The 26,646-nt window shown below is 37.8% G+C and overlaps 1 long non-coding RNA gene across 2 annotated transcripts; it reads left to right on the forward strand.

The window, feature by feature from the left end:
• LOC125105614 (uncharacterized) lies at positions 1-26,646 on the forward strand. 2 transcript variants are annotated; one of them, XR_007128960.1, is made up of 3 exons: positions 1-41; positions 2,513-2,652; positions 26,543-26,646. It is a non-coding gene; the product is annotated as an uncharacterized LOC125105614 (long non-coding RNA). The 2 variants fall into 2 exon arrangements; XR_007128961.1 differs by having other exon boundaries at positions 2,513-2,628; positions 26,543-26,615.

The raw sequence follows: 26,646 nt of genomic DNA on the forward strand, positions 1-26,646 counted from the left end.
AGTGATTTGACAATTCTATACTTCACAAAATTTTTACCATGGTAAGTATATTACTATCACTATAAAACATTATTAAAATATTATTTTGTCCCTATGCTGTACTTTTTATCACTGAGACTTATTTATTTTAATTAGAAGTTTGTATCTCTTTCCTCTTCACCTATTTTACCAGTCCTTCCACCCACCTCCTCTCTGGCAACCACCAGTTCGTTCTCTGTTTTTTTGAGTTTGTTCCTGTTTGTTTTCTTGCTTGTTCTTTTGTTTTTTAGATTCCACACATTAGTGAAGTCATGTAGTGTATAAGGGAGACAAGGTAGTAGAGGAAAGATTCTGATGGCTGATTTTAGGTTCTTTATTGGCAATTTCATGTATTTTATGTATTCCTGTATTAACTCTGATATTTTCTAATTCTATAAAAATTTATCCATTTCATCCAGTTTGTCAAATTTTCTTGCAAGCATTTGTTAATAATATTCTTCTGTTTCCTTTTTTAATGCTTGAATTTGTGTATTTGCTCCCTCTTTGGTTCTCTTTTTCTTCTTTTGATCGATCTCACTAGCATCATGTACATCTTATCAGTTTTTTCAATTAATCATTTTGAGAAATTTGTTAATGACCTTTAATGTTTTCATTCTTTATTTCACTGATTTTAGGCTTATCTTTACTATTCTCTTTCTCTCTCTCTCTCTCTCTCTCTTTTTTTTCTTTTTTTTTGAGTTTGTTCTGTTGCTGTGTTTTTCCTCAGGTTTTTAAGTTAAATGATTCTCATTAATTTTCGTTCCTTCTGGCTTTCTATATAAATATAATTAAGACTCTAAATCTCCCACATAGAATTGCTTAAACAGCAAGCAATACATTTTGGTGTTTAATGCTTTTATGTACCTCATAATTTCCCTGGTCATTTCCTCTTTATCATATGGGTTATTTAACAATATGTATTTAGGTTTCTAGACAAAAAAATTTAAGGTATGATTTTTTTTATAAATGCCTTATTTTATTTCATTGTGACTTACTACATGATCAATTTTTGTGAGATTTGCTTTTAATGAAAGTTTATTCTATGCCCATTGGTTATAAGGTTTATATATTTAGGTCAAAATTATTTATCATTTTATTTCATCTTTGATCTACTAGTTCCTGACAGCGGCAATTTATCTATTTCTTCTGTGATTCTGTTAATTGTTTTATCTATTTTGAGGCTATGCTATGAATATCTATTTACACATGATTGTTATATATTCCTGTTATGTTATTCTTCTACTACTATGTAATGATCAGTTTTCTTCTTTATAATTTTTTTCATATTAACCCTATTTTGTCTGATATCAAAAATAGCTATTTTTGGTTTACTTTTGGTTTTTATTTGTTTAGTATATTCTTTTCACTTTATTTTTAACTTTTTTTCATACATGTTTAAAAACTCCTTTTATAGACAATATATTCTTAAGATTTTGGCTTTTGATTTCTGAGCCTAACCCATTTTCATTTATTATAATAATTTTTTTTTATTCTGCTCATGTAGTTTCATGTTTTCTGTTTATGATGCTTTTTAAATTTGATTTTTATTTGTTTTTTTAAGATTTTATTTATTTATTTATCAGAGAGAGAGAGGAGAGAGTACAAGCAGAAGGAGTGGCAGGCAGAGAGAGAAGCAGCCTCCCTGCTGAGCAAGGAGCCAGATGTGGGACTTCATCCTAGGACCTTGGGATCATGACCTGAGTCAAAGGCAGATACATAAGTGACTGAGCCACCTAGGCATTCCTTGATTTTTATTTTTTAACTTTCCCTCACATAGCCATTTTTTCTCATTCATTGGATTGGTTGAAATTTATTTTGCTGGTTTGCTGGTTATTATGCTATGAACTCATACACTGAACTCTCTATCCTAGAAAGTTATGTTTATATCAAAAGTCAGATTGGTTCTCTGGTTTTTTTTCTTGCTTTTGTGTTTTTTTTAGTCTTCTTAATCTTTCTTTGTAATGTACATTTTAACCTCTTTTCTGTTCCATGAGCCTTGTTTCTTTTGATACAGCTTACTTCATCCATTGGTTGCCTCTCTTTCATAGTCCTCATGTTTCTAATACTTTTGAAATGTTTCCATTTAATCTTATTTTTTTTTTTAAGATTTTATTTATTTATTTGTCAGAGAGGGAGAGAGAGGGAGAGAGAGCAAGCACAGGCAGACAGAATGGCAGGCAGAGGCAGAGGGAGAAGCAGGCTCCCTGATGAGCAAGGAGCCCGATGTGGGACTCGATCCCAGGACGCCGGGATCATGACCTGAGCCGAAGACAGCTGCTTAACCAACTGAGCCACCCAGGCGTCCCCATTTAATCTTATTTTTATCCTTTTGTGATGTCAGCTAACTTGACTGATATGTGTCCTCTTGGAAGATGCACAAAAACTTTAGGCTGCAGTCCTTTGTGTGAACTTAGAAGGTCATAGGTGTGCTTTAAGGAGGAGAGACTCAAGTGATCCTGTCCAGATTCAGCCACTCTTCTTGTTTTTGCTGCAGGCATTTCTCTTGTCTACCAGTAGACCACTGTGAAGGGATGAAATACGAAAATGGAGGAAGGAAGTTACCCTGCTGACTAGCTGATACATCTACTTTGTCATCAAAGCACTGAGAGAGTGAGTGGTGATCACTACAGTCTGGTGAGTGTATTCATGCTCAGGTAGCTGTGGGTTTTGTTGTTTTGTTTTGAACAGAGTGTTTTTCACCAGTCTTTGAATCTCTAAGCATCTCCTTTCTGCTGTAGACTTAACAAAGCAAGATAAGGAGTTGTAGTGTAGCTTCGTAGAACAGTAATTAGACTCTGGTCAGAAAAGCCAGGTTCTAGTTTCCTATGTGCTATGGGCAACCACTTGATCTCTCTCAAGAAGCAGTTCTACGGCAATTAGTCTTGAAAGATGCTATACACATACAGGTCTGTGGTCCTATATACTCTTTCCTTTTCTCTGCCTCAAGATTTATAACGCACATCAGCCCTTCTATCTGAGGATAGAAGCCTGTTGAATTTGTTTGATCTAGGGTTTCCTAAATTTATTTGACCTCAGAATCCTGTACCTAAGGATAGCATATTAGATTCTGGGCAAATGTTGTCTGGGAACAAACTTTAGAAACTGTTACTTTACAAACTCAACTATTCTCATCTATGAAAATTAGGCTATACAAGCTGCATAGATCCAACCAAAGGAGTGATTTGCTAATGGCGAGATTTCAGGCACTGTGACAAACGTTTTCTGGATCCACTGGGCATTCTTATTGTCCCTCCAATTATGTCATCTCTTTAGCCACCTCTTCATAAGACCAGCACTATTTTGCTCTACGTGAAGAGGCAGGGAGTTAGCAGCCTCCAGTTAGTGATCCTTTCTTTGAACCACTTAATGGATAGAGAAGCTCAACTTTACAAGAGGAACAGTTGTTATTCCCTCACCTACATAATGATTTCTTTATCCAAAATGTCCCCTTTGTATCTTCATGACAATAAAATTGGGAAAATGGATTTTTTTAAAAAAGTAATTACACAATTGAACATGTGATAAATCCACTTAATAGGCAAGAATTATCTGCTTTGGCTGCCTTCACTGCCCAAATTCACAAAGTAATTCACAACTCATTCAGTGGAATTCAGCTTAATCTCCTAACATGGTACTTGAAATGAGACAAACTTTAAAAAAATCTGCATGCCTTTGTCATGAAAGATGGCCATGAGGGCTTTTGAGAGATCAAGTGCTCATCTTTATCTAACCTGGTGTCACAGCACAGGAAGTGAGATCCACTGTCCCTCGCTCTGACATCTGCACCCCTTGGTAAGTGCTTGAGGACCTGGAGTCCATTGTTGCTGAACTCTGTCATGCCAAGAAGATAAGGAGGGTCCTTGGTAGATGGACCCCTTGGATTCCATACCTGAGTGAATTATAGCTTTTCATTAGTCTGTCAGGCTTCCATCCAAAATCAGTTTCTTTAACCATCGATTGTGTCCACTTGTTCCTCAGCAAAGTAAGTTATCTTTGTTTTCAGTATGATGGAGGAAAAACTTATTTCTTTTGATCAGGAGGTAGTGTCCCACAGGGAAAGCAGATAGATGTTGGAATCTAAAGGGAGTACACTTCTGACACAGGAATATAGTTTGCTTACCAAAGTTATATAGTAGCTGTTAGGACCACCAATTTGTTATTCTGTTAAAATAGCTCCATCTTCATACATTAAGAAATATGTTTACCATACCACATTCACCGTATGTAGCACAATGATTAAGAGGATGGGTTTTGAAGAAAAACAGATTTGGGGCTTAATCCTCATTCTGCCTGCAATAGGTTACATTCTCATGGAAATAGACTCTGAGACAAGAGTTTCACAAACAAGATGTTTACAGGGATTGCCTTTGAGATCAACACTGTAGAAGAGAGGGGAGGGACATAGGAATGGCCAAAGAAAGAAGCTGCACTGAGGCCAACTTTTGTTAACCCATAAGGAATCCCAGAGCTAGCATGGCCCTTCAGAATTGTCTAGAAATGTCTGGGTCAAGGTGGCCAGACCTTTACCCTCCATTGATCATTCAAGGGTGGCACTGTCCTGGGAAGAGGTCTGACCTTGAAGCAGGCTGCTTTCTGCAGCTGAGGCTGTATGCTATCGTCAGAAGGGGATCTGGGTGGTTTATCACAGTACCAACAAACCATTGTGTTTCTGTTGGGAGAATCTTTGAGCTACTAAACTCCTGGGAACCTCAGTGTGCTCTTAGTAAAATGGAGATAATAATATAAGAATGTAATTAATTCTTGTTCATTAATGAATTTAGAGTACAAAGCATATAGCAGAGTCTGTCAAATAGTAAGTACTCAAGAAATGTTGATGATAATGATGATGGTTGTATTAAAATGTTATGCTTCTGAGTATTAGATAATAGAACTTGATCTTTGATTTATCTTTTGGTCTCAAATTAATTATTCTTTTATCATTGTATTTATGTTTTTATATTAAGTTATCTCAAATCCTTGTTTTGGAAGCAGACAGGGTATAAATCAGACAGTGTAAAATATTCTTAGTAATAGAGGTACAATAGAATAATACTTGACATACTATATTAAACATATTTTTTTTTATCCTCAATAATTCCTGTTATTTTCTGACCCTCCTCCCACCTAAGCAGCAGCCAGAGCATTCCTGGGCTTATTGCTTCAGGAGGGATGACGTAGTTGAATAAAAGCCAAATTCTTGTTTTTTGAGTTGCAAAAGCTGAGGTCCTGGCATAAATAATAGATTTAGGAGACTAAGTGATCAGTCAGTGCCCATTTGTCCCAGCCTAGAGGAAATGAAGATTCTCTAGGAGGGAGAGGAAACAGAGTGGAGTTCAGATGCTGGTGGACCCTTGGGAAAGGCTTGTATCCTGACATTCCTTTCATGACTTGGCTGGGGGAGGGATGTGTCTGAGTTAGTCACTGGTGTATAGGCCATAAACCTACAGATACATTCCCATCACTCCCAAAAGTGATGGGATCAAAGTCCAAGACCTAAGGTGGTACAGAGAAAAGTAGCTTTAAATATTATCTTTATAAAATTACCAGAAATTTGACCAAATATATACATATTATTTCCCAAAATACATCATGAGGGAAACTTAATCCTTAAAGATCACAAGACTCATTAGCATATTAAAGGTTCTGAGAAAATCTGTAGTTACTTAGGTCATTTTACTATGCTTAACCAGTTCTTGCCAAACTTCTTTTCAATAAAATTCTTTGGTTGTATTCATAGCTTAGGATGTCCTCTTAAAGAATTGTATATAAAACATCATCCAAGTTCTTTTCCAAGTTATGTGGATTTATAAAATCCTTAAAAAATGATCTAACCTAGATCATTCAAACCATCTCTGCCACTTTGGCAAGAGACAGGGAGTGGTGAATTATCTATTTGGCTAAATCTACGACCCAAATTCACTGGATAGAGGCCAACTCTAGACTTGACTTTGGTTAGGTGTAGACAGGTCTCTAACATAATAACTCTCAGTTGCAGAGCGATTTAGAGGTAGATTAGGTTTCTTTTTATCCTGTGACTTATTTCAACCTTGACCCAGTAAAATTGCCCTTTTTCAGGAGGAATTGATAATGAAATCAGTGCCGTCACTCAACTGCATATCTTTCAAAAGGCCAAGGGGAAAAAAAAAATAGGAGAATTTCTCTCAGAGAAATTCCAGCATAATATTTTTAGCTACAGCAACCCAAGGGATTAGACCATTTTGTAAAAATCATCATAAACAACATGGACACAAAAGAGACTGTGAAAGTTTTCTAACTCCAAATTTTAATAACAATACTACAAATCGCTTAGAAAATTCCATTTTGAGATAAATGAGCCTTTTATAAGATTATATCATGGAATTAGAACATGATACGTGGAAACAAGCCTAATAGTTCCTGAACCTTCTCTGAGCCATCAACTGTTTTTCTGTATAATATACTTAGGAATCAGTGCAAATGAATGTGGGGGTCTTCTGCTTGGGTAACTTTCCTTCAGGAAAGCATTCAAAATTTTCCTCAAAATTTTATTTAAAAAAAAAAAAAAAGATTCTTAACCAGTGGTTCTCAACTGGAATCAGTTTTGCTCCCTAAGGGACGTTTGGTAGTATCTGGAGATGTTTTTCATTGTCACTACCAGGTGGGAAGGGAATGTCACTGGCATCCAATGGGTGGAAGACAGGGATACTGCTAAATATCCTATAATGCACAGGGTGGCCTCACAACAAGGAATTTTCTGGCCCCAGTGCCATAGTGCCAAGGTTGAGAAACCCTGCCCTAAATGGTGTCTTGCTTAAACTGGTATATCTTAAAATAACTACTAGGCCTGGGAACTTATTTGCTAATTAGAACAAGTGTGTTTTGATTTAAAATGTATGAGGATAAGGGACTTGGAATTTTATGTCTCAAGCTGTTCTGAAGATGTAACCATGTAAGAATGAGCATAAATATCACACAGTTGTACTCTCTGTAAAATATACTCTCCGAAGCATATGAAGTGAAAACCCAGTGTTATCTGACTTAATTTGTGTCGTGCTCAATATGTTCATAACCACGGCTGACTAAATAAAACTAGGTCATATTCTCAGTGCAATGAAGCACATCATTTTAGTCTTCATTCTCCCTCCCACCCCCCATTAATGTCCAATAAACGTTCCAAGGAAACCATACACAAGCAGGTGAACATATGCCTGCCCGCACACACACTCACACACCATCATGCACACAGTAGTACAGTTCAGGCTGTGCCTAAATTGTTTGCAAAGTATGGAAACAATTACAGGACAAATTCCCATCCTCAACCTGCCTCTGTAAAAGAGGTCTGGCTCAGAGGCACTCCAAGTTATTTATGGCTGGAGCAAACAGAACGCTTAACTATGCAGATAAACTTTGCATTCTTTTATGTGAGGCAGCAAAATAAACACCTTAACAGTTCATGGTTCCCAGAGTGCATTAGTTAATCGGCCCAATATCATTCTAATTCTCCTCATAGCTCATTGAATAGGAGCATGTGAGCAGATAAAATGCGTCTCTAGCCACCATGTACTTATTCCAATGACTGTATGGTTGATGGATGACTTTCTGATTTTTTGAAACAATGCCAGCCCAGGGCCTCGTGGCGGCTGCACAGCGCCCAAGATCTCTCGTTGTGCTTTGGGGCGCGGGGAGGGGGCTCTGCAGTACGAGGTCTGGCTCAGTCATTTTCAAAATCAATACTTGCTCTCCAAGCCTTGGATAATTTAGAGAACATAATTCAGAATTCTCCCTTTCAGCATGTATCCTCCATCAAAGGGGTGTTTTCATCCAGAGTCAGCACAATGCTTGTGCGACCCAGGAATGCACAGATAAGGTTAAAAAGAAAGAAAGAAAAACTGCATTTATTCTCTCTCTCTCTCTCCAAGCATCTTTGAGATCCAACGTATGTGTGTTTGTGTGCCTTATTATGAATATTTCTGTTTAGAACAAAGAACCTAAATTATGGTGTCTCATGGTATTACTTCAGATTTAAGGCTTTGGCAGGGGTGGGGGGCTGTTTTCCTTTATAAACTCTTAGCCTAAGGGATGTTAGCCTCAGATAATTTATTCCTGGCAGGTCAGATATAGGATACAAAAATTTCTGCCCAAGGGCTGTTAAATCCTGCTTTTCACCTCATTTTAGAAAGTGCCATCAAAGTAGTGTTTTGTTGTAGTGATAAAATTTTGTGTTCTGTGTACAGAAACAACAGGCTTCATTTGCTTAAAAACCAGCATAACTCTAATTATTTAATCTTTTCAGCCTCTGTTCACTAGGTTGCTTTAAAAAAAGGAGCCCCAGTGGAACACATCTTGGTCATTTAAGTAGAAAGAGCTTGAGATTTTACAGCAATTTTCCAATACTAATTACATTTCATACTATCTATCATATGCATGGCTTGCAAAACCCTATTGATTTTATGGATACTAGTGCATTGGGAACAGGTTATTTTATGACATGTTATGTTATAGGACCTCTATGAAATACCTAGATCTTAAACTGTGGGCACAGATATACTCTCAATTATCCACAAGTGGATTATCCACTTGGTCTATTACCCACAACATATTTTAAATTAAAGCTGCTGTCATTAGGTGACTCAGTAGCCCTAGGCCAATTTCTGTCATCAATATTCTGTGCTGCTGGGATGCAAACTCATTTTGATAGCCCTGGCTACATGACTAGTAGGAATGTACTATTGGAGTTGTTGCCCAAAATGTAAACATAAAAGACTTGCAGATTATGTTTTATTTTGGATTATCCTTGTCACAAATTCCTTTCTTTAGGAAGAAAAGGCAAGGGACCATTACAAACAGGCTCACTGACAAGTTGTAAATATAAAGTATCTTGAGAAATAAGCATAGTTTTACACTCTCTAAATGATTTGTAAAATAGTTCGGACTAAAATGCCAACTGCTTTGTGGAACCTTCCTGCATTTTGCCCTTTAGAATTGTTCACCTCTCCCTCTGGGGCAGACTTGAGTAGTGACACAAGAGAATAGGCTTTGGAATTAGAAAGAGCTTGAATTCTGATTCTATAACTTATTAGCTGAATGATCTGGAAAAGATACTTAACCTTGGCGAAACTCACTTTCCTTGTATTTAAAAATGACCGTAATAATATCTACCGATATAATGTATGTAAAGTTCATAGCTCAGTGTTTGGCAATGCCATGCATTCAATACGTGCTTGCTTCTATTCCTTTCCCTTCCTTATCTATTCTTCATTAGATTCAGAGTTCCTTGAAGCAGTGGCCAAATTTAATTCCCAGCATTTAGGCAATCATATTATATGTGGGATATAATGATATTTGTGCAATTAAAGCATGAATCAAGGTTGTCTTTTGGTTTATATCTGAAATAAATTTTAACAGTTTTGAATTTCCACAAATCTATTAAATTATTTTGTTAGTAATTTCATAGAAAGTGTTTTTATATATAAATATCAGCAATCAGGCATAATGTTTTTCTTACACACAAATTTATTCTTAAGAATATTATTAGCGTATGTATATAGCTGTATTATTTATGTATTATATGTGTATGAAGACCGTAACATGAGCAGTGGGAAAGACTCCTTAACAAGTTCATGAATTGTTTGCTTTTATTTGTTTAATTTATTATTTTGTTGTTTTATTGTTTTCAGAACTCTTTTCAAGGTTACGTATGGGAACAAGAGATTTTACCATAGTTAAAATAAGATGGATTTTAAATTTGCTATGTTTTTTCATTTTCAATTTAAAGACAATGCAACAAAGCTTCTGTAGACTTAAAATTGTAACATAAACAGAAATCCTTAGTGTAGTACACAATCAATTAACCCTGGGAATCAGAGAATTTTTTTTTCATTGTGTTCCTTAACCATGAACTTGAGCTTTCTCTCATCATGTGTGTACAATTGAAGTAAGTATCATGTTCAATCTTTAGATATTTATTTTGTGCTGTTTCTGTCTATGGTACTGAATGATTCTTATGGCACTGATCAAATATTGCAATGAAGCCAAGCTAGGGATAATTACGCTTACATCCCTGAGTGTTAGGCTTGGGAGATGGGCAGTGTAACCGCAATATCATTCTTTTCAGTGTATTTATTTGTTTAATTTTGGACTGCATACTCATTTTATTTGAAAGCTCTAATTATAGAAGTAATATGAACAAAATATTACATAAATATAAAATCAAGAAAGTTTATCATTTGTTTAAGCTAACTGATGCTAAAAGCAAAACAGACAGAGAATTCTTGGATATAGATTATGTTTAAAATCTGTAACTATATTGTGCAAACATTTGTAGGTGCATCTTTGAAAAGAAGCACTCATGTTCACATCTGTTTTGAATCTCTGTGCATTTAAATCAGCAAAAAAAACACTAGGAATTTGGGCTTTCCTTTTTTTTTTGGTATTTCTATTTTTTATTTTTAAATTTTCAAAAAGTTTTCATTTTAATTCCAGTTAGTTAGTATACAGTGTTATATTAGTTTCAGGTATACAATATAGTCATTCAACACTTCCATACAGACCTGGTGCTCATCACGACAAGTGCCCTCCTTAATCCCCATCACCTATTAGGCTCTCCCTTTCTTATTTACTGGGACTGTTTGGGAATTAGATCTAAGACATTGCTCCTCTTCATTTTAGTAATGAGAGACTCTACCTCTCTGAAAACTGTATTACATTTTTTCTCACCAACACAGTACGAATGAAAAGGACAAATAACTGGGTCTCTTGGTTGACTGCATACAAGAGTCTGAATACCTAAGTGCATAGCAACAATATGTGAATAACATATCAAATAAATATGTTTAAGTGCAGCAGGTCGAGTGGGTTGTGTGGGGTCAGTCTTGCGAATGGGGGTTAATTTCTGTTCAGTCAGGTGAGGTACAAATGCATCAACTTTGCTGGAAAATTATTCCAGTTGTGGCCGATGGTCTAGTTTCCTGCGGGATGCAAGCAGCCTATTATTTCACATTTTAAAAGGCTTGTTCAGGTTTGACCATTTGGATAGAAATCAATACAACAGAGAATGAGGATGAACATCAGAGATCACGCCAGGTGTGCCACTGAGGCCAGATCCATGTGCCCATGAATTCTCCTGGAGATAAAATCCATTTTGGTCTGGCAGCACCAGGAGCTAGATGGGCCAGCTCACTCCTGCAGGCCTCATTTCATTACTGATAAGATGATTCGGGGTAGGAATGAGAGCTGGCTGGCTTTTGGCTATCTAACTCTTCTTAAGCCATGATTGAAGTGAATCAATTGGGAGGTTACCAAGTCATTCCTCAGTGAATTTGGGCTGACCAGAATAGCTGTTTGGAAAAGGCAAGCTGAGACATGTGTTTATGTAAGTGATCTAGATTCTTTAAAAAATGTGCTCAAATTACTACGAAATGTGCAGGGACCCGTTGGTTGCATGGTAGGTGAGGTGAAGCTATGAAGGAACGAGGCAGGTTTCCCATTGTGGTTTGTGAAAATAGCTTCTTGCTTACATATTTTATAAATTTATAATGAGTTATTTTAGTTTTAGAGGCATGTGCATGAAATAAAAATCCTTTCTTCAGATACCTAAGAAAGAGTCCCAAATCACAGGCACTGAATTACTGGGGTTTCACTTGGTAAGACCTATGTCTGAATATTTGGATCCAAAGATAGGCTTACACAGGCCAAGTTTTTTTTTGGAAAAAATGAGACAGTCATGATAATTTTGTGGGTATATTTACTTTTGCAAAAAGCCAAATATAATTTAGTAATGGCCTAACTGGTAGAGTATTTTCGTACCTTAATTTGCTAGATAATGGCCTCTTTCCTCATTTCACCTGCCTGGAGATCTCATGTTTTCAGTGCAGTAAAAATCCACCAAACCTAACAGATTCCAATATGAGTTGATTCTAAGTTCTAGGTCCTCTCATTGGAATGGTCTTTTTTTGTTCCATGAAGTTTTATGGACTTGCATAGCAAAGTACCCTCTCACAAATCAATCCTCCAGTTTTTTTTTTCCCAGGCATATATTGGAATGAGTTTTGGTGCAATTATTCTCTCTGTCTAAATCCACTAAGCAGGTGCCATCTTTAAGCTGCAGAACCTATAGAAAGATGACCTAGGGAAAATAATGTCATGTCCCCAAGCCAGTCTTCAGTCTCTGTTACACACGCCTTATGGCTTTTGGCAACTATGAAAGAGAAATCCTGGCCATTTGGCCAAAAATTTACCTGAACATTAATCTAGTATCAGGAATACATCTGAGGGCAGCAACAAGAAAAAAGGCAGACAGACAGGCCATCCATACCTGACAGTTCTGCTCTGAAGATTCCTAGAGGTACCTTTCACAGCAAGTCACTCATGATTTAGATTTATTACCAAATATTTTTAAAAAGAAAGAATAAAAAAGTAGTCTGTTAAATGTTTGCTTATATTCTGATTCATGAACTAGGGAGGCAGGATATAAAACCCTCAGCTTGTATCTATGTAAGAAGTAATCGGTTTGTGAAAAACTATGAGAAGTTGAGAAGTAAATAAGTGCTAAGTTAAAAAGAGGTAATTCATTAAATATTGTTGAATTGTCCAAAATATCTTTTAGCTAGGCACTATATAAAAGGACAAATTGAGTTAAGGTGGTTTTTAACAAAATCAAGAGGTATCAAGATTTTTTCCTGTCTACTGATATTTGATAGCATTTAAATTGTACATTTATTAACATTTATCTATAATGCTTATGTAAGAGTATCACAAAATTATTTTTTAAAACTGGACATTTTCATTTTCTTCTCTTGGAGACTACTTTGTATCTTAGACATCTCCATTTTTCCTTAAATGAATCTGCAATTATTCTTATATGCAAGTAAGAAACTGCTTCTAAAACTCTTTATTTTTTGCTATAGGAAAAATTGAAAAGCATTCTGGTGTCCATCCCGCCTCCCCCATAGCCTGAGTCACTTCACGGGCCTCATATCTCTTAAACCACCTGCTAATCATAACAATTGCTAATTTGAGCTCTTTTAGTCACTTCTGGTGACACTGACAATGCCATCTAGTTTGCAATGGCCATGTGGTCAGTCCCCCACCCATCCTAGCAGGCTGCTGCTGCTGTGCCTTTAGCTGGGGTCTCCATTGTTCTCCAAGCCTCTGCTGACCATAAGCAATTCCTTCTTCCCTAATCTCAGGGGATCTGCTTCTTTCACAATGGGGGCAGGGCCGTTTGCTTTGTGTGCAAGATTATCTTCCCTAGAATTGTTCACATAGGCAAACATACACATAAACAAAACAAAACAAAACCCTGATTGCTGGATGTGGAAGGCTATATGTATGTATGGGTACACACATACACGCACATACACGTTTTAATGTTAGCCATAATAGTCACTTATCAATTCTGCCTAGATATTGTCAAGTCACTAGATAATATCTATAAATTCAGTTATTTGAGTTTCTTCTTGCCTTATTTTTTAAAATGTGATTTTTTTCTTCTTAGACATGGCAATGATAATTTTAAATGTTAAAATTGAAGTTCTCCTTTAAGCTTCCTGAAGCCCCGTACCTCGCCCACGCCTCGGGAAAGCATTTTGGGAATGAATTGGAGATGAAGGTAGATGCATGTCCCTAGGATGACTGATTAGGAATTGAGGAATTGATCATCTAAACTCGGCAGGCCTGAGCTCTACTCCGGAACATTCCTCGGCTGAACAGCAGATAAAATTTACTGGATTTCCATGTCTGAACCTTTGCAATCGCACTCTGTACTCCACTTTGATGGATTTAAAGCTGGTCATTATGTTACAGGGCAAGTTGTAGCACGAATAAAAGCAGGTCGTTTCAACCAGCCATTTTAATCAGGAGACAACGTTACTCTGTTATTGTTAAAGCTTGCCATATGCCATAGAAAGGGATAGGAACAAACTCTGGACTTTTAGGGCAGATTAAAAAAAGAAAAACAACTGATTTTGCAGGGAGGCAGAGAGGAAGTAATCCAATAATACATATATTTTAAATATTTCTCCGCCTCAGTAAGCAAGGCGGTTTTTGTATGTCTCCTTTGGGATTGTGACCCTCCTTTACTCTAAAACGCTGAAGTAAATTAAAAAGCGGAAAAACCTCTGCTCTGTTGTTGGGTTGTTCTGCTGAAGCTGCGATCATCCGGGGCTGCCGAGCACGTCGGGAGCGCCCCCTAGGCGTTGCCACGTGACACGGCGGGAACAAGCGCTGCAGGTGGATAAGCGCCTGTGTGTCTGTGCAGAAATCCATACACAAAGCGTGGGGCGTGTGTGTGTGTGTGTGGGGGGGGTAACCTACAGAATGCCTGCTCTTTGAGCCCCTGTCTCAAGGTGGATTTGCAGGCATCTCCACTTGTTTTAGAAGCTTCAGATCGAAGGAACTCAGAGTGCCTTTTTTTGTGTACTTAGGACTAGAATGCTATGGAGAATGATGTTGAAATTAAAATGAATGGCTTCCAGGGGTTCAGCTTGGTGCCTCTACTAAGGCTTTGGGCATGTGTTTAGTGGTTCATCCTGTGCTTCTTGATGCGTTGGGATTTCACTGGTCCTGTCTTTATCTAGGTGGGAGAACCCCACTTAGGATACTTCATGGGGGCAAATTTGTCTGCCCTGCAAAAGTCATGGGAACCTCTTTAAAACTGTAGTCCACAGCTTTGCCTGGGAGTAAGGAAAATGGCCCTGGACTTAGAAACCAGAGGTTCCAAAGTTAATCCTGGCTCTGTTACTTAAGGAGCTGTGTGACTGTGCAAATCACTCTGCCTCTCTGAGCTTCATGTTGGTTCCTCTACAGAAGGAAATGATTTGATAATCTCCATGTCTTTGACCACGGTATTAAAGATTTTTGTCTTAAAGTTTGCCAACCAAATCAACACTTTACAGAACTCTTGAGACTCACATTGGTCAAAGGAACAGAGTGTATTTGTCTTGAGGGCCATGTCCGTTGGCACAACCAGCAAAAAGTCAATTTGATCAGTTGTGTGGCATCTTCATAACCAACCTGAATTCCCGTCTGATGTTAGTCACTCTTCAAAGGCAATTCATTTGTCCAAATTGAGCACTTTCCCCCCATTCTGGCGGTCACTTTTTGGTTACATTGATCAGTTATACTGATCCAAATGGTGGTGCTCTTGTCCCCTCTTTCATCTCTGCTGGCTAGTTGCCTGATCGCTGATGGGTAAGTGGTCCTCCATTCATAGGGTCTCTTGCGGGCAGTTTCTCTAAATTGGCAGCCCCTGGAGTCATTTTTCCTTGAGGCCAGTTTACCCACGGGCGCTTGTTCACAAAGCTGCCAGGGGAAGACTTTTTTGTTTGTGGAAGCTGCTCCATTGAAGGAGAGGGTTCTGGGTTCCTGCCTGAGTGGGGATAACAGGGAACTCATGCAGGGGTTGTTTGTGGCTAGACTGAGGATGCAGGCCAGAGTAAGAGCAGGCATGGGAAGGCCCAGTGCCTCAGCGATATGACCAGTCTGGACTTTCAGAAAAGCCACACAAAAGCCACACAACTACTTACCACTTACCTATTCAAGAGTGGTAATTTTTCTGTCTTTCTATCAATGATAATGATTATAAGACTTATTACTCTCGCATGCTTTTTTTTTTAAGATTTATTTTTATTTATTTATTTTTTATTTGACAGAGAGAGATCACAAGCAGGCAGAGAGGCAGGCAGAGAGAGAGGAGGAAGCAGGCTCCCTGCTAAGCAGAGAGCCCGATGTGGGGCTCGATCCCAGGACTCTGAGATCATGACCTGAGCCGAAGGCAGCGGCTTAACCCACTGAGCCACCCAGGTGCCCCTACTCTCGCATTCTTAGCTAAAACTCTACCTTGCTCCCTTGAGTCTCTGTGGTTTTGCCCATGCTATTCCCTTTATTTGAAACCCTTTCTGAATTTGTCTGGCTGACAAGGTCTAGGACTCAAAGCTTCATGCTAAATAGTTTCTGAGCACTCCTAACATCCTCTGACATAGCAATAATTTTTTTATTTAATCAGGTCTGATAGCTGATAGGCATTGTTATGGCTCTACAGTTGTAAAAATATTCAACTGTTTATATTCTGGTTGACAAATAGCTACAGCCCAAGCCCCCAGAAGGCCCCCGTTGCCCTATACTACCTTTCCCAAGCCTCCCCAAGTTCTAGCAACTCAGCATTTAAGACTTGATGAGCAGAGGTGGAAATGTTTGGCCTCATAGGGATGACCTGCCTCTCCTAAGTAGTGGTACCTGAATCTTATAGACTGTTGATTATTTTTCATAACACCTCAATCGCATTTATTCTTTTATTTGTTTCTACCATTAGACTGGGAGCCTTATTCCTAGTGCAAAAAGCTTGGAATTGTCGTGGTTGATGGAATGGGATTTTTGAGTATTCTTTTAGATACCACACTCTGGAGTAGGTGGTTTGCATACATGACAAGAAGGTGATATTAGTATTAATTTCGATTTCATTCTCATTGCTGGAGAAGACTCAAGGAAGGATACCACCACCTGCCAAATAACCAAGTCTTATGTTGCAGATGTCAAGGCTACTTTGCCAGTGAAGTTAGAGTATTCTAGAAGAGAATGAGCTCCAAGAGATGGAGGGAAAGCAGTGGTTTAATCAAGGACATGTTTGTGTGTTCATGTGTGTATGTGTGTACATGCATGCGTGTGCAGCAAGGAGTAATGCCCTACTCCCATGAAGCATTGCAAGTGAAGCAGGCTTTCCCATGCATACTACCTTGATGTTGTGAGGTAGGCAGAATGTGGGTGATTATTGAACTCTAAGACTTAGCTATGGCTTTTTGTGGTGGGCAGTCTGTGTGTCCTCATTGGCACAGAAGAAGGTGAGCTTACTGCCTTTAAATTGTCTCTGTGGTCTTGGACAATGAAACCTCAGTAATGATTATCACAGACCAGGATTAGAAGCTCTGCACCTGTTTTTTGGTGCCACGAAAGCCCTGTATTTTCCCTTAATCCCATAGAGTGTTTGAAGAAAGAACACCAATAATGATTGAGGTTGTATTTCTCTCTACTGTAGAGAGTGGGGAATTAAAGCCAGATTTGAGGTCTGGCTTACAAAAATAAAGCAATATGACATTTCCTTTACCAATATGGCAAGTTCATACCAATAGTGTGTGTATTACTTCAAGAAATAAATAACCAGGCTTGAATCTATAGTTCTTTTGTGACTATTGGGCCTTATGGATGTGAGCTTCATCTTTACGGCAAGACTTTTGGTCAGCTACTCCTTTGGGGATAAATTCTAGATGCATGTAGTACATATTCACAAAATTGTTATGTGATTCTGCATTTTGTTTTTTCTTTCTAAATCTTTACCCAACTTATTGTAAATCCTTTAAATAACCTCAGTTTTTAAAGATGTAACTTGAACATCGTATCTCAAACCTAGTATTTGGTCATGAATCTTTATTTAAAAGTTGCAACTTCTTGACCACTTCTTGAGAGTCACATGTTTAGAGTAAGATTATGGAAGCTCAATATATCATAGAAGCAAAAGAATTCTTTATGGGACTCTGTATCAGTCCAGTAGACAATCCTCTTGGTTGCATGTAGCTTTTATTTTGTTCAAGTTGATTCATAATATGAGCATGGATATAATCAGTTGGGGAAGCATATGTGGTTGTGTCATGTTCTTAGAATTTTTTTTTTTTTCAAATGACAATATCTGGAAATGAAAGTGATCAATTCAGGACAACTATAAAGTTATTGAAAGCTGCCTTTACTTCAAATAATAATATTTTGTATAAGAACTCCTTTAATGTTATTAAGAACTTTCACAATAATCCTGAGAAATAATCATGACAGATAATATTATACCCATTCCTTAGACAAAGAAATCCATACTCAGGTAGGTTAAATGATTTTGGATAATGATACAGAGCAAACGAGAGTAGTAAAGTTAGGTTGGGACCAAATTTGGCCTTCTTATTCTTTCTCTGGTGTGTGTTCATTAAAATGGAATCTGGGGACCCACTATAGGGAATCTGGGGATCATGTTGGCTTGGCAGGAGGGAAGTGACAAGTTGGGTCCTATATAAGATCCATGCAAAGTGTTGCATACCTGTTCCAGGCACAGGCTTAGGAGGACAGCAGTGCTGGGGATATAAGTCCTAAAACTCATTTGAAACCATGGACTGAGCAGTGTCCAGATCATGGATTGGCCCAGCATCCATGTGATGAAGTGAATCATACCTTTTGTAAACACGCTCTGTAGCCTCCAGGGTATGTCTTATTTTTGTTGCTTATGTGTTCCTCCATTTTCCTTTGGGCTTGAGACATTTCTTCAGTCTTTCCACAAACTCCTTTGGAAGTTTCCTTTGGAAACTCCCTTTCTAAGGGAGAAAGGAACAGCTCATGTGTAATCCCTGTAGAGTATAGAAGACCCAGGGAAGAAACTTGGTATAGTTAGAGTGTAGGCTTGAGACTGGGATACTGCTAGAATGCATGCAGAGGTGGCTGGCTTCTCCTTCCTTGTCCTCCCTTTGCACACATTCTTTGTGTCAAAGAGGACACAAGCGCAACTTCAGAAGTCACCACTGAGAGCCAGCTCCCACAGCTCTGAAGGAAGACCTTTGTTTCATTGCACACAACTAATGAACTTAAATGTCGTCACAGGCCTTCCTGGTAGATTACTTGGCATTTGGGGTTGCAGTTTTACCAACATAGAAACATAAGCTTAGCTACGTGATGGTGAAGTAAGAATCCTGGAGGCAGTGTGGCATGGGGAAGGACATAGATTTTTCTTTCACATTGGCCTAGATCAAATTCCTGCTCTGTCATAGTAGCTCTGTGGTCTTAAGCAAGTTTCTTAAACTCTCTTTGTCTCATTTTCATTGTCTGTAAACTGGGGATAATGGTGAGTGCTTCACAGAGTTTTTAGGGGGCAAATGAGAATGTATGTAGTGGCATTGTGCTTGACATGTTATATGTTCATCATTACCATAAGAGTTTAGGTTTCCTGTGAGATTGGGATTGAGCCTAGAGGACAGCTAGAAGGCTAGCTTTAAGCCACCTCTGGTGATGGTGATGGCGATTACAGGGAAAAAGACAGAAAGAAAGTGCAAAAGAACAAGGAAGGAAGGAAGGGGCAAGGCATAGGCTCTTCTCTAATCCTGATTCATCTTTTCAATATCTATATGTGTCTGTAAAGGTGAGTCCATTTTCCTCTTTTAAGAACAGACTCAATGTTTTAAGTTGTTATACCAGGTGATATTTTAAGCATTTATAATCGCTGTTAGGAAAGACATTGGGGGAATGATTCTTTGGTTCTCTTTGACTTGGGCGTGGTTTAGAATTTGCTGGAAGGACACTCCTGACTTCATTGTCAGGCCACGTATACATCCCACATCAAATACAACATATATTTTCCCTCATGTTTACAAACCTCCTTTAAAATGAAAAAAAGCTCTCTGAGAAATAAGCAGAGGCAGCATCACACTCCATTTTATGCATGGGAAAACTGATGCTTAGGGAGAATAAAGCATGGGGAACCCCTAGCAGGTTGCCTAGCACATAGCAAGATGTTGATTTCCTTTGTCCTCATTATTACTGAGAAATGGCAGAGCCATTTTCCAAGAAGCTGTAGCTCAAGGACTAACAGGACCCTTGGCTCTTGGTTTATGTTCTGTTTACCTCACAACTGCCTTTCCAGATATCTTAACTTTGGATTGGGAGAACAATTTTTTGAAGGATAGATCATGAGACATAGGTCCCTTCTGATAATCTGGGAGGTTCAAACCCTTTGCTTACCCTGGCTCAAGTTGCCTGTGGAAAAGCAGGGTCCCTGGTCCTGGCTAGAGCACTGTCTTTATTGGACCTGATCTATTGCCCATGATTTTTCTGAGTTTGAAGTGGTATCAGATGTGCATGGGATTTCTCATCCAATTGCCAGGTGGTTCTGGAGCTACAGATCAGAAACTCCCTGGAGGTACTTTAATATGAGTGCTGTAATGGGTAATCATACAGTCTGGTATGAGCTGGAGATTAACTCAAGAGAAGAAATGAACTGGGTCACTTGATTTAGCTATGTAGAACAAGGCATTAAGGTTTCCCCCAGCAAAGAAGGCTCTTACTTATTCTCATTAGTTATTCTTTCACCACTGTGAACACACCTGGATATGGGATTAAGTGTTTCTTCTGCCCACATTGAGAGTTTTATCTGAAAAAAAAAAAAATCATGTAACAGTATAAACTTTTAGAAACCTATATTTATTTGTTATGAGGAATTCTAAGTACTTCTTTGCACTTGGAGGTTGCTAAAAGAAAGCATTGCCTAAAAATAGACTTGTTCTTGGAAACTGACTTAAAAGTTCTGTCCTGTTTCCTTTTTGCACAGGTCAGATTTCCACAGGTCAGATTTCCACAGCCAGGCAATTTTTCCAGACAAGGCAGACTTCACCTGCTCCTTTCCCTATATTTTCTGTGGCCTTGTTATCCCAATAACTGCTCTTTTCTCCACTCCCATATGGCCCCTGTCCTCTGAACTATTTCAGGGAGAAGCTCTCATTTGGTTGGCAAGCCTTTGAGAATGAATTGATGAGGAAAGGGGTATATAACTCTCTACTGGCCTTCATGGATTCTGAACAATGCTGGGGACCTGGTTGTACCTTAGTTCCAAAAGCCATATTTCCTTCTTTGGCTTTTGAAAGAGATGAGATTTTTTTTCTTTTTGTAGCATAAAGTGTTCATTTGTTTAGGTCATTAGTCCACACACTGAATATTTAAATCTATATTTCTCTCTCTCTTCCTTTCTCTGTCTCTGAGAGAGACCCAGGGAGAAGGAGAGGGTGGCTTCTTTATGCTAGGCTCTGATGGACATAGAGTTTATTGAGGCTAAATCCTTGGGTACAAGGAACTATTGTCTAGTCTTATAGGACTCACCCATGCCCTTCACTGCAGGGAGGAGGAATATCAAGAAATCTCTTTCCCTTTTTGTAGGTCTTTATCCCTCACCTACGTTTCCTCCTATCCCAGAGGGCCAGGTCATATACAGTCACCAAGACTAAGCTCTTACTCTCCCTTCTTCCATGAAGCTGTTTCATGGTCATCCCCAACCATGCCTTCCTCTGAACATATACAATAGTTTATTTGCCTAGCTTTTATTTCTACATGTGTCATATAGTTATTTATGTGTATGTCATAGTCCTAAACTATACTCAGGTTATATATAATAGGTGCTCAATAAATGTTTGTTGAATGTTGAACAAATGTTTCTACCATTTCTCTAAAGGCTGCTTTCAGCTGAAGTGAGGTTGAATGGCTGCCAGAAAAAGACACATTAGGTCATTCCAAGGTTAGTGAAATGAAAATCTTGAAAATGACAGCATCATTCCCCTCTGGGGCTGTGCTGCCAATCCTATGCATAAAAATAACAGTAGTATGCTGGATCATGATGCCTAAGAAGAGGAAGGCAAAGAGATGAGACTTTTCTCCTTCAGTATGTAAAATGACTTGCCCATTTCCCCTTGGAGAAAAGAACTGGGTCCATAAGCACAGTCAAATTCTAATTTACTAAACAGAAGGATATAGTCTTCTGGTAAACAATTAAGCAAAAAAATCCCTTTTTATTTCATTTCATGTTGGAAAGTTTGCCAAAATGTCCACTTCTGTGGTTTATGAATTACATTAGGGGGGCAATGCTGAAAATACCAAAGTACATTTGGCTCATCATGGAAATTTTAGTTATGATTGTGCTGGAACAGGGGCATAGGTAGAGGAGGTTGGGTTACATTTATACTGGCCACGGGCTAAATATTTTTCAAGTTTTTTAAACATGAAAATACTTACTATCATTTTTATTTTCTGAAAGTGTGACTGCTAGAGGAATACTGATCTTGGAGAGAACTGGGTCTCAGCTCTTTTCCTTTCTGTGGGAAACTTGGAGGTTTTTAAGAGTCAGTTTGCTCACATGAAAGTGGGAATAATAATAATTGCCTTTTTTCTCCATCAGTTATTATATGGATTAGATAAGATACTATGCAAAAAGCATATAGTATAGCCTGGCACAGAAGGCCCAGTAAATATTAGCTCTGATTAATGATGGTAATAATGAGGATGTAGTCTGTATTAGTTTCCTGGGGCTGCTATAATAAATTGCCACACAGTAGGTGACTCAAAACAAAAAATTTATTTTTCATGGTTCAGAAGGCCAGCAATATGAAAATCAAGGCATCTTCAGGGTTGGTTTCTTTTGTAGGCTTTGGGAGAGAAACATGCCAGTGCCTCTATCCTAGCTTCTGGGGGCTGCCTGCAATCCTTGGTGTTCCTTGGCTTGAGGTGCATCCCTTCAAGCTCTTCCTCTGACCTCACATGGCATTCTTTCTCTCTGTGTGTCTGGGTCTTTCTCCTCACCTTATAATGTCATTAGTCTTTGAATTTAGGGCCCACTCTAATCCAGTCTGGCCTCATTTAATGCATCTTCAAAGATTCTATTTCCAAATACAGTCACATTCTGAGCTTCTGGGTAGACAGGATTTGGGGAAACAATATTCAAGCCCACTATATAATCATGAAAGTAAGTGAGGATTTATGTCATAAAAACAAACATTCTAAACATATCTGGCTGGTAAACAGCTCCAGTGAGATGGATCATGACCAATTGGTGCAGCTATTGGGACTGTCCCATGGGCTTTATTTTATTGACAAGATTCAGTCCTCCTATTTTTCATCTTTGGGTTGGTCTACATGGCCCCAGAAAAATGGATGATTCATGAGAAAAATGGTGTTTTCCTGATTCACCCAGATTATGATTTAGTCTTCTCCTTAGTCATCCCAGTTGACTTGTGCCATCTCTTTATTCAGCATCATCAGAGAAATGGATATTTTCGGCTAATCAGAGTCTCTGGTTAATGGGCCAGTAACTATGCATCTCACTTGTGACCAATTAAGGAAGAATTGTAAATACAGGGAAATTCATGATACATGGGATACTGATGAATGTAATATGGTCCTGCTTTAGTGATTCAGAACAGTGTCAAGATTTGCTTTAGGGTCATAATTTTGAGCAATAGTTCAAAGTGCAGCAGAAATATGTGGATGATGGTGAATAGAAAATTCCCATTAAACAAATGCTAGACTGGAAGGAATAGCTGTTCTTCTTCAGTTGTAAGTTAGTAAATAAATGAATTGGGATGCTAATTAGTCTCACCCTTTTTGCTTCATACTTCTAAATTTCTGTCCATTTCCATGGTTCTTAGGCAGGGGTTGCGGGAGTGCTATATCGAGACCAGGGGATGTGTACTCTAGTGGCGTAACTCTAGGGCCAACACCTCTCGGGAATACTTTCTCTCCATGTGATCTCCAAAGATGATCACTCGTTCAGAGGTTTTTTAAAACAACAACAACCGCATTATTCCTACAGAAATGTAAGAACTTAATGCTTAATGCTTACATAGTGTTTGGGATACTTAGTAGAAATGTGATATAGAAATGCAAAAACAGTACTCATCGGAATTTCAGATTTTTTTTTACTACTTCTTATTATTGGCCAAGCTCTGCTGGGACCATTAGGGTTAAGGTTGTATCATGTTTCCATTTTAAATCTCTATTTTCAAGTGCTTTTGACATCTGGTATATGTTTTTAAGCCAAAGGGGATTTTATCTTAAACAAAATGTGAAGGAAAAACAATCCAATTGCACAACTTTTATTTAAGGGAACCAAACAAAATAAAAGAAGTTAGTGTTTTCGGATAGTATTTTGTATCTCAACAACTTAAAAATGAGATTTCTAAAAACAGGATTTGGTTGATTTTTACATTATCACACATTTTTATTAGGACCTGGAACATAAAAACAGGGGAGGGATTTGTTATTCACAGGAGGAAACAAAGTCAATAGAAATGACTAGTTTAGAATAATTAATGTCACAGAGATATTATGGGGCAGATATCTCAATGTTGACTCCTAGTATCAGCATCATTTAGTTAACATAGCTTCTTGCTCTGTAGCTTTCCTTATGGCTATTTCATATCTCTTCATTTTAACTTCTTATCATTGAGAATATTGGCCTAAGCTAAATAATCCCAGCATAAATCCAGTTATCTGGGAAATTTTAGTTTCAATTTTAACCTACCCTATTTAGATTCAATATTTTCCTTTAGAGCTGCATCGAAAATAATAATAAAAAATGTCTGTTAAAATCTAAGTTCAGGGTTTTTCTCTTAAAATGTCTGGATTTCCTTACTGTGAGCGCCCTGAATTCAGATACAGGGCTTGTGAGGCAAAGAGGGGTGCAACCCAGACTAGCTATAATTTGCTTATGTTTCTAATACCTTTGCCCTAAATAAATCCCACAAAGCTGAACTTGTACACTCTTCAAGTATAGGGGAAATGAACTCTATTAAATGTTACTCATCAACATGCTGCATCTAATTATAATGAATCTTGTTTTAACTATGATGAGTATAATAAATGCAATTACTTGGTTTTCCTTTCTATTTATATAAACTGGTTCCAATGAAGGCAGAGCTGGTAGACCTGTGAAGAAGGGGGAAAGTGAGTAACCCTTAATTTTCAAATCATGAGTCATTAGAGCATGCGTTGTAGATGTGTGTGATGTCTATAAAATTTGTTATTCTAAGAAGAAAGGCAACACCTCTATATTAGACCTCTCCCACCTTCGGCCCTCGAGGGTGTCTAATAAAGAACATTTCATACATTGACTGTTCTCATCTTTTCATTCTTTGTTCTATCACCCGTTGTAATAACACCCTGCAGCAAAAAAACTGTTTGTGACGCTAAGAGCTGTCCAGATAAGAGAAAAGGTCATGATCCACCTCCTGCGTGTCATCAGCAAACGAACACCAATCTGAAAGTAAGAGGATGCCTGTCAATATGGACGTGGGCAGGCGGCCAGCACACGTCAGTTGAAGGCAGTGAATGCTCACACAGTTGTACTGAGCTCCAACCTTAACCCCAAATCAACTAATCACCCAAGTATACAATATGAAGTGACTGACTCATAGAGGGCAGAGGCGAAGGGAGAGGACGAAAGTGGGAAGCTTTATACATGCGCAAGTAAGGAATGTGGGATATTTCTCACCATCTTGGGATCTCTGAGCTGAGTTTGTTATAGATGATTAAGTGAATACAATGGAGTCAGAGAGCCTAAGGCATGCCCCCCATGTTATTAATGTGTACTGTGGCAGATTTCTTAAATAAACTTCTAACTCAGTAAAATGGAGAATCTGAAACTGCTTGCTTGATTTCAGGCCCCAAATTTGGGTGCAATGAATAATATTAGTGCATGTATATTTTATTATCATTGCCTTAGATAATTGCATCAATAGTACGCGTGTCATAGGACAAATGTTATTCTTATGATGAGGGAGATGAAAGGACCCTTATTGACTAGATTTAAAAAAAAGGAATGAAGAGTCAGATTGCTTCAAACAAATACTCCTTTTTTTTTTTCTCCCTTGCCCTGGAGCTCTTTGCTTTGAGGCATGAAGTGTGGGAGAAAACCCTCCTCTTCCAGGAAGACTTCTGAAATCCAGTGGAGAGAAGAGAAGGATTTCCGTATCTTCCAAAATACTAACTGAATATTAAATAGTAATAGTCCTTAGGCAACCAGGAATAATCTGATAGAAAAATTGACTAATATGCAATAAAAATGTAACATTCCAAAGAAAAATTATACAATACTTACACATTTATAGGTTGCTTCTAGAGGTATATGTGTTACTCTCCTGTTTATTAACTCCTGGGTAGCATTTTTTAGTGGTAGGGGGATATTATATAACTATAAATAACTATATAATACATATATAGTTATTTATATATTATATATAAATGTATATATAGTATATAAATTATATACTATCATATATAATATATAGTTATATATTATATAACTATAAAACAATAAACTATATAACTATAAACTATAAAATATATTATTAAAGTAAATGTATTTGGAAATAATGAGAGTTTTATCTTGCCCTTTCAAAAATTAAAATATTTTGTCCTTTCCAGTAATCTACTTAATTTCATTAGTTTTTGTCTATGTATATATGTATACAAGTAGGTATTTAGGCATGTATTTATTTCTATATATATGGAGGTATGTATCTATGTATCTATGTGTGTGTATATCTATGCATGTATCTATCCCTCCATATACATACATGTATCTATGTATATACCTATGTATGTATCTAAGTACACACACACATATCTATCCATGTATACGTACATGTATGTATGTATTTATGTATCTCTTTCTGATTCTGTTTACACGTGCTGCTCCCAGCCTAGGAAGTTTAGCATTGGAGACTTTCCTGCCAGCCATCTTACAAACAAAATCCTAAGCCCTTGTTCTTCCCAACATCCAGAATTAGGTAAAAATCTAAGAATATTGGATGAAATTAAACAAACATTCAAGATCTGTCAGATAGGTTTGCTTGGGCTGAAGAACAGAACTGAGAGGAAGCTGTTTGCTTTTCTTGATGTTTTGATATGCTGACCATTCATAGAATTTAGTCAATTGATAGGAAATAACACTTGAAATTTCTTTTAATTATTACCTCTCTTATAGCTCAAGATATCTTGCACTTCCTGTGGTGACCTGGCCTCCCAATATAGGCACGCAAATAAACACACGTGCATGGACAACAAATATAATCTCCAAAGTGCCTTTTT

Source organism: Lutra lutra, chromosome 7 (genome assembly GCF_902655055.1).
Source record: "Lutra lutra chromosome 7, mLutLut1.2, whole genome shotgun sequence".
Lineage (NCBI taxonomy): Eukaryota > Metazoa > Chordata > Mammalia > Carnivora > Mustelidae > Lutra > Lutra lutra.